This window comes from Henckelia pumila, chromosome 4, assembly GCF_033568475.1.
Source record: "Henckelia pumila isolate YLH828 chromosome 4, ASM3356847v2, whole genome shotgun sequence".
Lineage (NCBI taxonomy): Eukaryota > Viridiplantae > Streptophyta > Magnoliopsida > Lamiales > Gesneriaceae > Henckelia > Henckelia pumila.
Genome location: NC_133123.1, coordinates 124,815,276 through 124,826,799, shown reverse-complemented (window position 1 = coordinate 124,826,799; position 11,524 = coordinate 124,815,276). Strand labels below are relative to the sequence as shown.

The 11,524-nt window shown below is 32.6% G+C and overlaps 1 long non-coding RNA gene across 1 annotated transcript; it reads left to right on the top strand.

The window, feature by feature from the left end:
* The first annotated feature begins 2,559 nt into the window (after positions 1–2,559).
* LOC140864444 (uncharacterized) lies at positions 2,560–4,264 on the top strand. Its single transcript, XR_012144223.1, has 3 exons — positions 2,560–2,678; positions 3,261–3,349; positions 3,530–4,264. It is a non-coding gene; the product is annotated as an uncharacterized lncRNA (long non-coding RNA).
* Positions 4,265–11,524: the final 7,260 nt, after the last annotated feature.

The following is an 11,524-nucleotide window of genomic DNA, read 5'->3' as shown; positions in this document are numbered from 1 at the left end:
TTCGAATGTTTCGAGCCAAACTCGAACTCGAAATTTATTTTGAGCCGAGCTCGAGCCAAAATATTTGAAATTATCGAGCTTTGAATCGAATTCGGCTCGATCGAACTCGGATACACTCTTATCGAGCCAAATTTGAGCCTTAAAATTTTATCATTATTCGGCTCGATTCGGTTCGTTTGCACCCCTAAACTGAACTGCTTTCTTCCTCGCATATCCATGTTAATCAACCAACTTTAACTAAGTGCGGAATGAGTCAGCTAACAGATTGAAGTTACGAATGATTGTGTGAGAGTGTTTGACAGAAACTAAACAATACAAGAATTTGTTTATGGATATTCGGAGCTAAATCTCCTACGTCATCCATTCTTACTCCTTATAAGGATTCACATTAGAAAAATTTGACTGTTACAATAGTTTGCAACAGCCCACTCCAAGACTAGGACTTACTCACTGCCTATCCTATAACTCCTAAACTCAAGAACTCAGTCATTGACTGATTCTTGTTACAACGAGATTTGCAGTACTTCAACTGATAAACTTATTCAACACTTGTATTACTACTCAACACTTAGCACAATGTGATCCTCACTAATTTGCTGTAATGATATGTGTGCTTGTGTTCTTTAGCTACCTCTTGATAGCTTCAATGTATTTGCAAGTTCTTTTCTAAGGAGACAGATTGCTTCTTCAAGCACCCTTTGATATGTATTATAATTGGCGGGCAACGACTATTTTAAATTCAATTTGAAGTCATTAATGTGTTTTTTCCTCGTACATCTTATGACATTATAGTAAATTATTGTGCTCTGGCTTGCGACGTCGGCTATGTAGGAAAGATCTTATCCGTAAGAGCAAGACTGATTGTGCTCTGGCTTGCGACGTCGACTATGTAGGAAAGATCTTATCCGTAAGAGCAAGACTGATGAAGTATGTTATGTTTTGATCACACAATCTTCGGATGGTTTCAGTCTTGATATCGTTCAGTTTTGGTAATTCGGTTTAGCTTTGTTGTAGCAGTTTACCTCTGAGAGACTGATTCAGTTTAGATAGATAAACTGAATGCAGTTTACCAAGTGAACTCAGTTTGATTGCTTTGATCCGATTTTTGGTTTCAGTTTGGCTCTGGTCAAGAGTACGTCAACTAAGTTTTGCATATTTCAGTTTGGCTTTAGTCAAAGTCAACTTAGTTTACTTATGCAGTTTTGCTCAAAAACTTGTCGAGTTTTCTTCCTCAATTTTTCTCAGATAATTTCATCAATATCAAAATTATTTATGTTCCGACAAAAGTTCTTAATTGTTTATATATTTCACGTAACACTTGCGAAGACTTCTAATATTAAATAAGATATATTACAAATCTGTGACGGGTAAAATTTTTAACTTGTGTCACTTAATATGGAATGTGCACGCTACGGGTTGAGTCGATGCTGCACAAGGGGGTAGTACCCATGTGCAGCGTGGTTAGCCATGATAAAGAAAACTAAGAAATAAAATATTTATAAACGAAGTTCGAAAGTTCCGAACCCTAATTCGTACATTTTTTATTTATGAAAATGACATCAACCTTTGTAAAATTGATGTATATATTACATTAGTATATATATATATATATATATATATATATATATATATATATATATATAAATTGTACATTCGTTCGCTTGGCTTTTCATATTTTGTGTGTGTCTCAATAGAATTGCAACCAATATATGTTTCAAATAAATTATATCAAATCAAAAATTTTAAATAATTTGTCAAATACTAATTTTCCATGCTACACGAGTGAAATACAACTTATACAAGTTATATAAAAATTATCATGTATCTATCTACTTTCAAAAATTCATTAAATATTTATATTTATATATAACAATGTTAAATGTACATCCAAAATATGATGTACATCGATATTTACATAAATTTAAAAACCAAATCCAATTCGAAATCTCAATTTTTTTTATTAATAATCCAAGCACACTATAAAGATACATTCAATATTATGTACATAGATATTTACATATTATGACATTTTGCTATTGTATTGATACAATTGACATTTTTTTTATTAAATTTTTGTGATATAAAAATATTAATGACGTACATATAGCATCATCTTAGAAATTATATAAATATAACAACACTATGTCCAAAATTTTAAAGTCATGATAATAATAAATTTTTCTGCTGATTTATATATATATTTTTAATACAACTATGATTGTTTTTAAAATTAGAAATTAAATTTGTAAAATGGAAGACCAAATTAAACCAAGGCCGGCTCGAATGAAACATGAACCGGAATGGTTATATATGTTCGACTTTCTTCCATAATCTTTTGGTCTTTTGGATTTACTTTTCGATATATCGTATCAAAAATATTGGTATGAAAAATATTCATATCGGTACTGATATCGAAATTATGAAATTTTGGTATGCAAAAAGTCCATACTAATACAATATAGACATGGAAAAAAATTCGATATACCCAAAAAAAATCGAAAAAATTTAATCCAGCATCCTTAAAAATAGATATATATTTTAGTTCGTTATCCAACCCTACCCAGCCCTCCTCTATGTCAGTGTCACACAGGGCTGATCGGAAAAATTTAAAGAAATGGCAAATGAATCCGATTATGATGGATCGGGGATGATTCACGAAGCATATAATTTATTTGCCGGTGCCATTTCATTGTTTGTTTTTCCTGCATTCGTTTGCCAATATGTTTGTTTGTTTTTAATGTCAATTTGACGTCAATTGGTCCGATGCAATTGTCGTACGTTGGTTTTCCATTGATCTGAATTTGAGAGGAAAAAGGACCCAATAATTGATGCGCAATATGCGTGTTCTTGGAAGACGGTTGTTTGTGTATTATCTATGATTTTTCAGTAATGCACGAATGTATATTTTCCTGGTTTTGTTTGATTTCCAGTTTGTGCTTTCTAGTTGTTATTGCTGTGAATGGGTAGAAACCAGCTTGGCGTGTATATTAATTAATCATGTAGTCTTTGAAGTTTCGTTGACATGTTCAAATTGCTGTTATAGTGCATGTTCATGCCTACCACCTGTTTGATCACTTGTTTTCTTTAGAAATATCTCAAGGCAATTAAACTCTCTTGTTTTTTTTTTAATGTTCTTCTGCAGAATGTTCTATACAAGCCTGTTGTTTTAGCTAGTTAAAGTTTTGTTCCATGCATAATACATATACACAACCTCCTGGTCTATTAGCTTGTGACTAATTCTTCCCTCTCATTTGTCACAGCTTGTGGTCATATCTCATGTTTCTGGTGTATTCATAAGTCCATGAGTGGTCTGCACAAGTCCCGTTGGTTGTCCGATATGTAGGAACGGGTATTATCATTTTCCTTCAATATGATGCTCTTGAAAATGTATCCTCTTGCCTTTGAGAAAAGAGGAAACCAAATTTTAGTTTAGCTTTACTGTATTATAGTTCTTTTGGTACTTGGTTGATGATAACTGATGCAAGCTCAGCCAGTGGTTTATGCAATTTGATAATTTTTCATGCTGCAGAAGATGAGAAGTTAATGAGCTATTTATCGCCACAAGTTATTGGAAGACTAGTAGTCATCCAGTCCCCTGATTCTTTACAACCATGCATATATATCTCGAGCTGATTCATCACTCAATCCGTGATCTATAGGCAAGGAGGAGATTCCGGGGAGGATGGAGCAGGTTGGACCTGTTCCAGTTCATCCAGAGACTGGCATCTCAAAACTTACCGGCTCACAAAGAAGATACTTTGACAAGTACTAATGCTAGCAATATCAAATATAAAAATATGAATCTTGGAAATCTTAGAACTTGGAAGCCGGTTTCAGCCGATGAAGTATTGTGTGGTTCCTGTAAGCATGTGCTGTTCCGACCTAACTGTGGTCGCGATATGATTTGTTGATGCCATGCATCCTGATCTTTTATGGGAAAAATTAAAAAAATTTATGTTCATCCTTAAAATTGATACGGTTCCTCTAATGGCTAAACCACATCATATTTTTAGTATTTTGTAAATGTTGCATTATCCTCATGTGTGAAGTTTGTCAACATCCACTTCCAAGTGACATTCCAGAAGTATGCTTGGAGTTTGATCATTTTCTGGAGGAACAATTCCCTGAAGAATATGGGTTGGGGAAAGATCTACAGATGAAACAAGGGCTATTTCCATGCGAGACTACTGACTCCAAGCGATTTTGTATGTATAGTATAGAAACTGAATTTTATTGAATAAAATAAATTTGGACCCATTTATTATATATCTTTATAGTGGCACATAATTTGTATAATAATTCTACGTTTCATATATAATAATGATATTTTTTTTTTATCATGGATATAATATTCAAAAAAATAGATCAAATAATTAAATATATAATTTAAGTTAGAAATCACATAATTTTTTAATCAAGAAAGAATCCAAATATTCATTAAGATTAGAATGGGGAACAACAAAGAAAACATGCATCGATCCTTGAAAATATATATTAATTCTGAGAATATTTTGCTACTTGCATTAATGTAACAAATGAAGAAAGCACATGAACTAGATACAAAGTAAAAAATTGTAACTACGTACTAGCTAGAATTTAGAAATTTTACAATAATATTTGATTTGATTGATTATTTTGGTAGTCTTTCAATCAACAAGCCTAAAGCATCCTCTAATACTATTTGGTGTAAAGCTTGAGGCAGTTCCGACCAATCCATGCACTTTTCTCCGTCTCCCGTGACGAATTTAGATAGGAAATCTGCTGCTCTGTTGCATATGTTTGAGCCTTTTAAGGATAAAGACAAACTAAGACTAAACTCATAATTGCGATGTTTTTTTTAAATATATATAATTGCGATGTTACGGGGTATTAACACGTGCCGAATATTCACATGAACTGGATTTTGAGTTGAGATGGTAGCTAGCTAGCTCTTTACAAGTTGCGGAAAAATTATATTTGATGAGCTTCGGAATTCGGATTGGATGGAAATGGGCGGAATGCGGTCCTATGGATTTAGATAGGAAATCTGCTGCTCTGTTGCATTCTCTGTACACGAAGATGAAGCCAAGAACGGGAAACAAACGCAACTCCAACATGATCTGAGATACAATTTCCCGGCAGTCGTCGGGGCATGGGGCTTGCCCGATCAAGATGGCGATTGCGGTCTTGGAGTCGGATCGCACCTCTACCGCCATGAATCCTAAACTCTTTGAAAGCCGAAGCCCGTCTCGAATGGCAATCATCTCGAGCATCAACACCTTGACTCCATACTCCATTCTTGATGCTTTCTGTTTGTCAATCGCACAACTCATTCGAAACCGAGAAGTTTCCAATGCTAGCTTTTATCCATTCTATTTAGGGTTGATTTATCTATTAATCCGTTATAGATTTTTATTTTTAAATTTTATTTTGTAGAATTTAGAAATCATTCTAATTAACTTTTTTTTTAAAACGTTATTAATATATTAAAAGGTTTTGATTGGGGATTATATTACCCATTTAAAAATTAAAAAAAAATACACCAATTGTTCTACTGTAAAAAAAATCATATTATTTTATCCTTAATGTAGATTATTATTTAATAAAATGTTAGTTTTCTTTTGTCTACGGATAAATATTAATTTACGAAAATGTCTTATAAAATTAATTGATTTATTTACAATTTAAAAAATCCACTTTTAAAATTATTCTCCGCGGTTTTCCCCTTTTCACGAAAAAAAATTAAAAAAATACAAAAATTTGAGCGTGCATGCTACAATTCAATAAATAATGTCAAGCGAGATACGCAGAGGGTGGATGCTACAGTTTCATTTAATAAATAGAACAATTTATCGGTACTTGAATTATCCTTTTTTAAAATAAAAATAAAAAGGGCAAAAATTTAGTATATTTTAAAATCAGAATACGTAACATACACATATTATTTAATTTAACTAATTATGTTATTAGAGTTACTTGAGTTCCTTGTTTCTAAGAATAAAAATAAATTTTAATAATATTAAGCATAAATTTTTCTTTTACTTAATAATTTTATAAATAAATAATTTATGGAATAAAATAATTGCTTTTTAATAAAATAATATATTGATAGGTTATAGAAAACTTATGACTCAAAAATTGTGTTATTTATAAGTCAAAACAGAACTTAAAAAATGCAATTACTTGGATACAGCCTATCCTTTTCTTCTGTGCTTCGTCTAATCTTCTTTTGTTCCATGACTTAATTTATTTTTCCTAAAAAAATATCTCTATTTTATTTCTCCTCTCTTTAGTGCGAGTTCTATATCAGACCGAGTAGAACTCTCGATGTATTTGTATAAGTTCTTCATACGACGACTTTTTTTTAATTTTTTTAAAAATAATTTCAAAAATACACCACGATAACAAATACTGCAAAACACTGTCAGTAGCAGCAGACGTTGGAAATTAATTTGTTTGTTTTTTTGTTATTTGTTTATTTTATTAATTATATAATTAGTAAATAATTTTGTCTATTATTTATACGTATTCAACATTTGTAATTTTTTTAAATTGAAATTTAATTTGTAATTTTAATTTTCGACTTGTGATCTACTAAAACATTATTAGGTAACCAAAAAAAAATGTAACACAATTATTTTTGCAGAAAATATAATTACAATTGACACAAAATTAATAATATTTTTCTAAGTGTTGGATATAAATTTTAAATCAAATTCATGAATTATCAATTATATTCTAACAAATATATTTGTTGTTAGTATTTGTTCTTGCACTCAACGACGTGAATTACTTATAAAACGATGAAACGATCATTACTAAAATATTTTATAATTAAACAAGTTTATTTAATTTTGATTAAACTTAAATAAGTCTACTCGATTTTTGAATTAGACTGATTTGTGTTTGTCCATAGAACTGAGGGGTCTCCACTATGTTTTTTTTTAAATTTATATTATATTTTTTAAATATATATAATTTAAATTTAATTTAATTTATATTATATTTTTTTAATACAAGTTCTATTTTTTAGTTAAAAATCTTGGTAGGGCGGTTACCAATTTATTTTAATTCGTTTGGGTATGTGGAGCCAGTGGAGGCCACTCAGTTCTATGGACAAACACAAATCGGTCTAATTAAAAAAATGAGTAGACCTATTTAAGTTTAATCAAAATTAAATAAACTTTTAAAATTATCATATATTTTAGTAATGATCGTTTCATCATTTTATAAGTTATTCACGTCGTTGAGTGCAAGAACAAACAATAACAACAGATATATTTGTTAGAATATAATTGATAATTCATGAATTTGATTTAAAATATATATCCAACATATAGAAAAAAAATATTATTTTTGTGTCAACTGTAATTATATTTTTTACAAAAATAATTATGTTACATTTTTTTTTATTTTTGTTACCTAATAATGTTTTAGTTGATCACCAAATCAAAAATTAAAATTAAAAATTAAATTTCAATTTAAAAAAATACAAATTTTGAATACAAATAAACAATAGACAAAATTATTTACTAATTATATAATTAATAAAACAAACAAAAACACAAACAAAAAAACAAAAAACAAACAAAGAAGAATGGGCACGGTGCAAATATTCTTATGTCTGCTGTCTATGACAGAGGACGGAGCCTGTGGCACGAAATACCGCTCTCAATAACAGCGAACGCTAAAAATACTACAGCAGACGTTGGAAATACGCTGTTACTGACAGCGTTTTGCAGTATTTGTGCACCGTTTCATATCGTGTTGTATTTTTGAAATTAATTTTTTTTAATTAAAAAAAAACCTTTTATACAAAAACAAACTGAGTAATAATACGGCTGTTTTGTTCTTTAGCTACACATCCTCTATCACTTTATATATATATATATCTATATGGAATGATTTATAATTTATTATGTACTGACCCGTATCCAGGATTAGTGAGTAATGGGTAATTAATCCAATAATCATGTTAGAATAAGTTAAACATGATTAAGAAAACTTCAAATGGATTAGCAGAGTCCGGAAATGGATCCAGAACATTCGAAATAGCCAAGAAAGCTCCGAGGGATCGGACGATCTGATGCAGGTTCGGAGGATCCGAACTAGGAACGGTGCCAAGGATCGGAGGGTCTGAAGAGTTCGGATGGTCCGAACTCAGATCGGAGGCTCCGATCGTGCAGGGCCAGCTGTCCGAGATTAATACGTCACTGGTGACATCACAAGGAGGACTTCGGATGGTCCGAAGATGGATCGGAGGATCCGAACTCGTGTCGGCAGGCATCCTCTGAAAGGTAGACACGTGGTTGGCTGAGGGAGTTCGGATGAAGGGTTCGGATTCTCCGAACTGGTTTGGAGGATCCGAACGTGGGTTCGGACGGTTCGAACGTTGTCTATATAAGGGGAAACCAAGATCATTTCTCCTTGCACCTCTTCCTCCTCTCCTCTCCTCTCTTCCTTTAGCTAGTATTAGACTTTTTAGGCATCCTAATGAGAATCCGGAAGTAGCGGAGCGTCTCCTTAAATTATTTGGGAGTATGTAATAGCTTAGTTAAGGTTTTTAGAGTATAATAAATGATGCATGGGTATTTACATTGTAGAGCTTTTGGTAGGCTTTTGGTAGGCTTGGAACCTAAAGGTATGTAAGTACTGACTGAGATGGCCAGCATGATATATATATTTTATGTGTTGCATGAGTATGTGCTATATTTTTAGCATGGTTTTACTGCTTTAGCACACGCATACTCTTCACTGCACCGCATCCTGAGAGATGTGAGTCACTGACAATCTCCATAAAGGAACATGTATCTCCTTTTGGAGTCGAGTCAGGTACGAAAGTTTCCATATGAGACTTGTATCCTATTTTGGATTCGGGTTGGGAATTGGGGATACTCAGCCCCATGTTTTTCTATCACTAGAAGGAAACACGACGGTGGAGGAGACGCTATGGTTGATAGGTGAATATAGGAGCGGCACCACGGACTATCTATCCAGCAAAACCGAGTATATTCATGGTGCCTCTGAGTACTGCTTTACCTTGGTTTTAAATACATTTGTGTGCTTCATATATTATATGTATATCATTGCTTATGTACTGAGCATAGTAGCTCACGTCCAATATTTTATGTATGTCTGGACACCCCATTCGACGGGGCAGGTACAGGTGATGTACCAGAGGCTCAGAGAGGCCAGTGACCATGAAGACAGCAAGATTAGCCATAGGTTTATTTTGTCTTTAGGATTTAATAAATTCTATTGGGTTGTATATTTGATTTATTTAACCGGTTGTATTCTGCTGGTCAGCACTTATTTTAAGTCTTCCGCAGCGAATTATTTTATTGCATGCTTAATTATGCTCTATCTCTGATTAGGTAGTGAATCCGGGTTGGCTCGCTACTTATTATAAGTTCTTAGTTTAAACAATATTTTGTTATAAAAATTTTCAAAAAATTATATATATATACAAAGTTGATAGGATCGGTTTTGGGTGTCTCTAACTGCTCTCAAAGTGCTCAATAGGTGAATGCTAACTTCTCAAGCTCAAATTGGTGTAGCAGTTGACCCTTGACTTTACTAAGTTAAGTTCGGTTGAGGTTAATCAACTGAACGATTTTTTTTATCGCGTGTCTATGTTAATCAACCTACTTTATCTAATTAAGTGCGGAATGAAGTCAACTAACAGATTGAAGTTATAAAATTGTTTGAATGATTGTGTGAGTGTTTGACAGAAACTAAACATCACAAGAATTTGTTTATGGATGTTCGGAGCTAAATCTCCTACGTAACCCCCTCTTCCTCCTTTAATAATTTACTCTAGAAGACTTTGACTATTACAACACTTTGTAATAGCCCACTCCAAGACAAGGGCATACACACGGCCTATCCTAGAACTCTTAGACTTAAGAACTCAGTCCTCAACTGTTTTTTTTTACAACGAGGTTTGTCGTGGCTCAACTGATAAACTTAATTCAACACTTGTATGACAACTCAACACTTAGCACAATGTGATCCTCAATGATTTGCTGTAATGATATGTATTCTTCTGTTTTTCGGTTTCTTGATGTATTCTTTGAAGTCCGCATTGAAGTCCCTAACTGAATATATATTGACAAACTGAAGGTTTTTGTTTACCTCTTGATAGCTTGTATGTACCCGCAAGTTCTTTTCTAAGGATCCGGATGCTTCTTCAAGCACTCTTTGATATGTATTTATATTTAGCAGGCAACAACTCTTTCAAATTCATATGTACGGAAGATTATATCCGTAAGCGGAAGACTGATGAAGTAGTTTTGTTTTGATCACGCAGTCTGTTTCAATCTTGCTATTGGTCATTCTTGGTAATTCGTTCTAGCTTTGTTGAATGAGTTTGGCTCTAAGAGACTGATTCAGTTTAGCGAGCTAAACTGAATGCTGTTTACCAAGTGAACTCAGTTTGAATTCTTTGACCGATTGATGGTTTCAGTTTGACTGTGGTCAAGAGTCAACTCATTTTTGCCTAATTTAGTTTAGCTCTGGTCAAAGTCAACTTAGTTTACTTATGTAGTTTTGTTCGAAAACTTGTTCAGTCTTCTTCTTCAGTTTTGCTCATGTAGTTTTCTCAATATCAAAACTACTTAGGTTCCAACAATTTTTCTCTTTTTGATATTTTTGAAAATCTTGTCATGTATCTTTCATTTTCGAGCATTGAAATTTCTTCAAGTGTATTAATCAATGTAGCACCAAAATGCTCTTCTATTCTTCCTTCAGAAAAAAGTGTACATTTCAATATGGTTATTCTTTTTATAAGTTCTTCTGCTACAATTTTCTTTGTGAATATGACATTCTCCCTTAATTAATGATGTCCCCCAAAGCTTCAGTTAGGAGCGTTGGACTTATGGGATCAATTTGACTCATCATCTTTTCCTAAGATGAATCTCGATTACTTGTAGGAGTTTGACCTATTACTTTCGCCTTTATCAATTGACTTCTCCAACACTTCTTCGTTCCTCCTCAAATAATAATATCATCGTAAGAGTTATATTGGAAAATGTATTGTCTCTTCGTATTCTCAAAAGTATATGAAATTTATATGAGAAAATGTGACCATGTGTACACGACTCTTCATATGCTCAAGCATGTCTATAAAAGAGATGCTAAAGTCTTATAGTATAACTAAGACATTAGTAAAATAAATATTATGCTATCAGCTCAGCTTATGGAATCTCAAAAGCAGAAGTAAGAGAGTTTTGTCTCTATGAAGGAGTCTGTGAAGACTAAGATGAAGGAGTTGCAGTTCGTTACTGCTTCTCTTTCGCAAGTTGAAGACTGAAGGCTGGAGAAACATAAATAACAACTTGGTACTTCCAAGTCCGAAAATATCTTCAGCACCGAATGTGTCTTCCTCCTAATGCTCATGAAGGAGCTTCAGACTCTAGTCAAAATCTCATCTACTATCAAGTTTCTAGAGGCTTTCGCAGGTGAACTTGGCACCTTGATGAGATACTGGATAATGGTAATGGAATGAGAAATATATATTTTAAAACATCATCTATGAATAAAATCT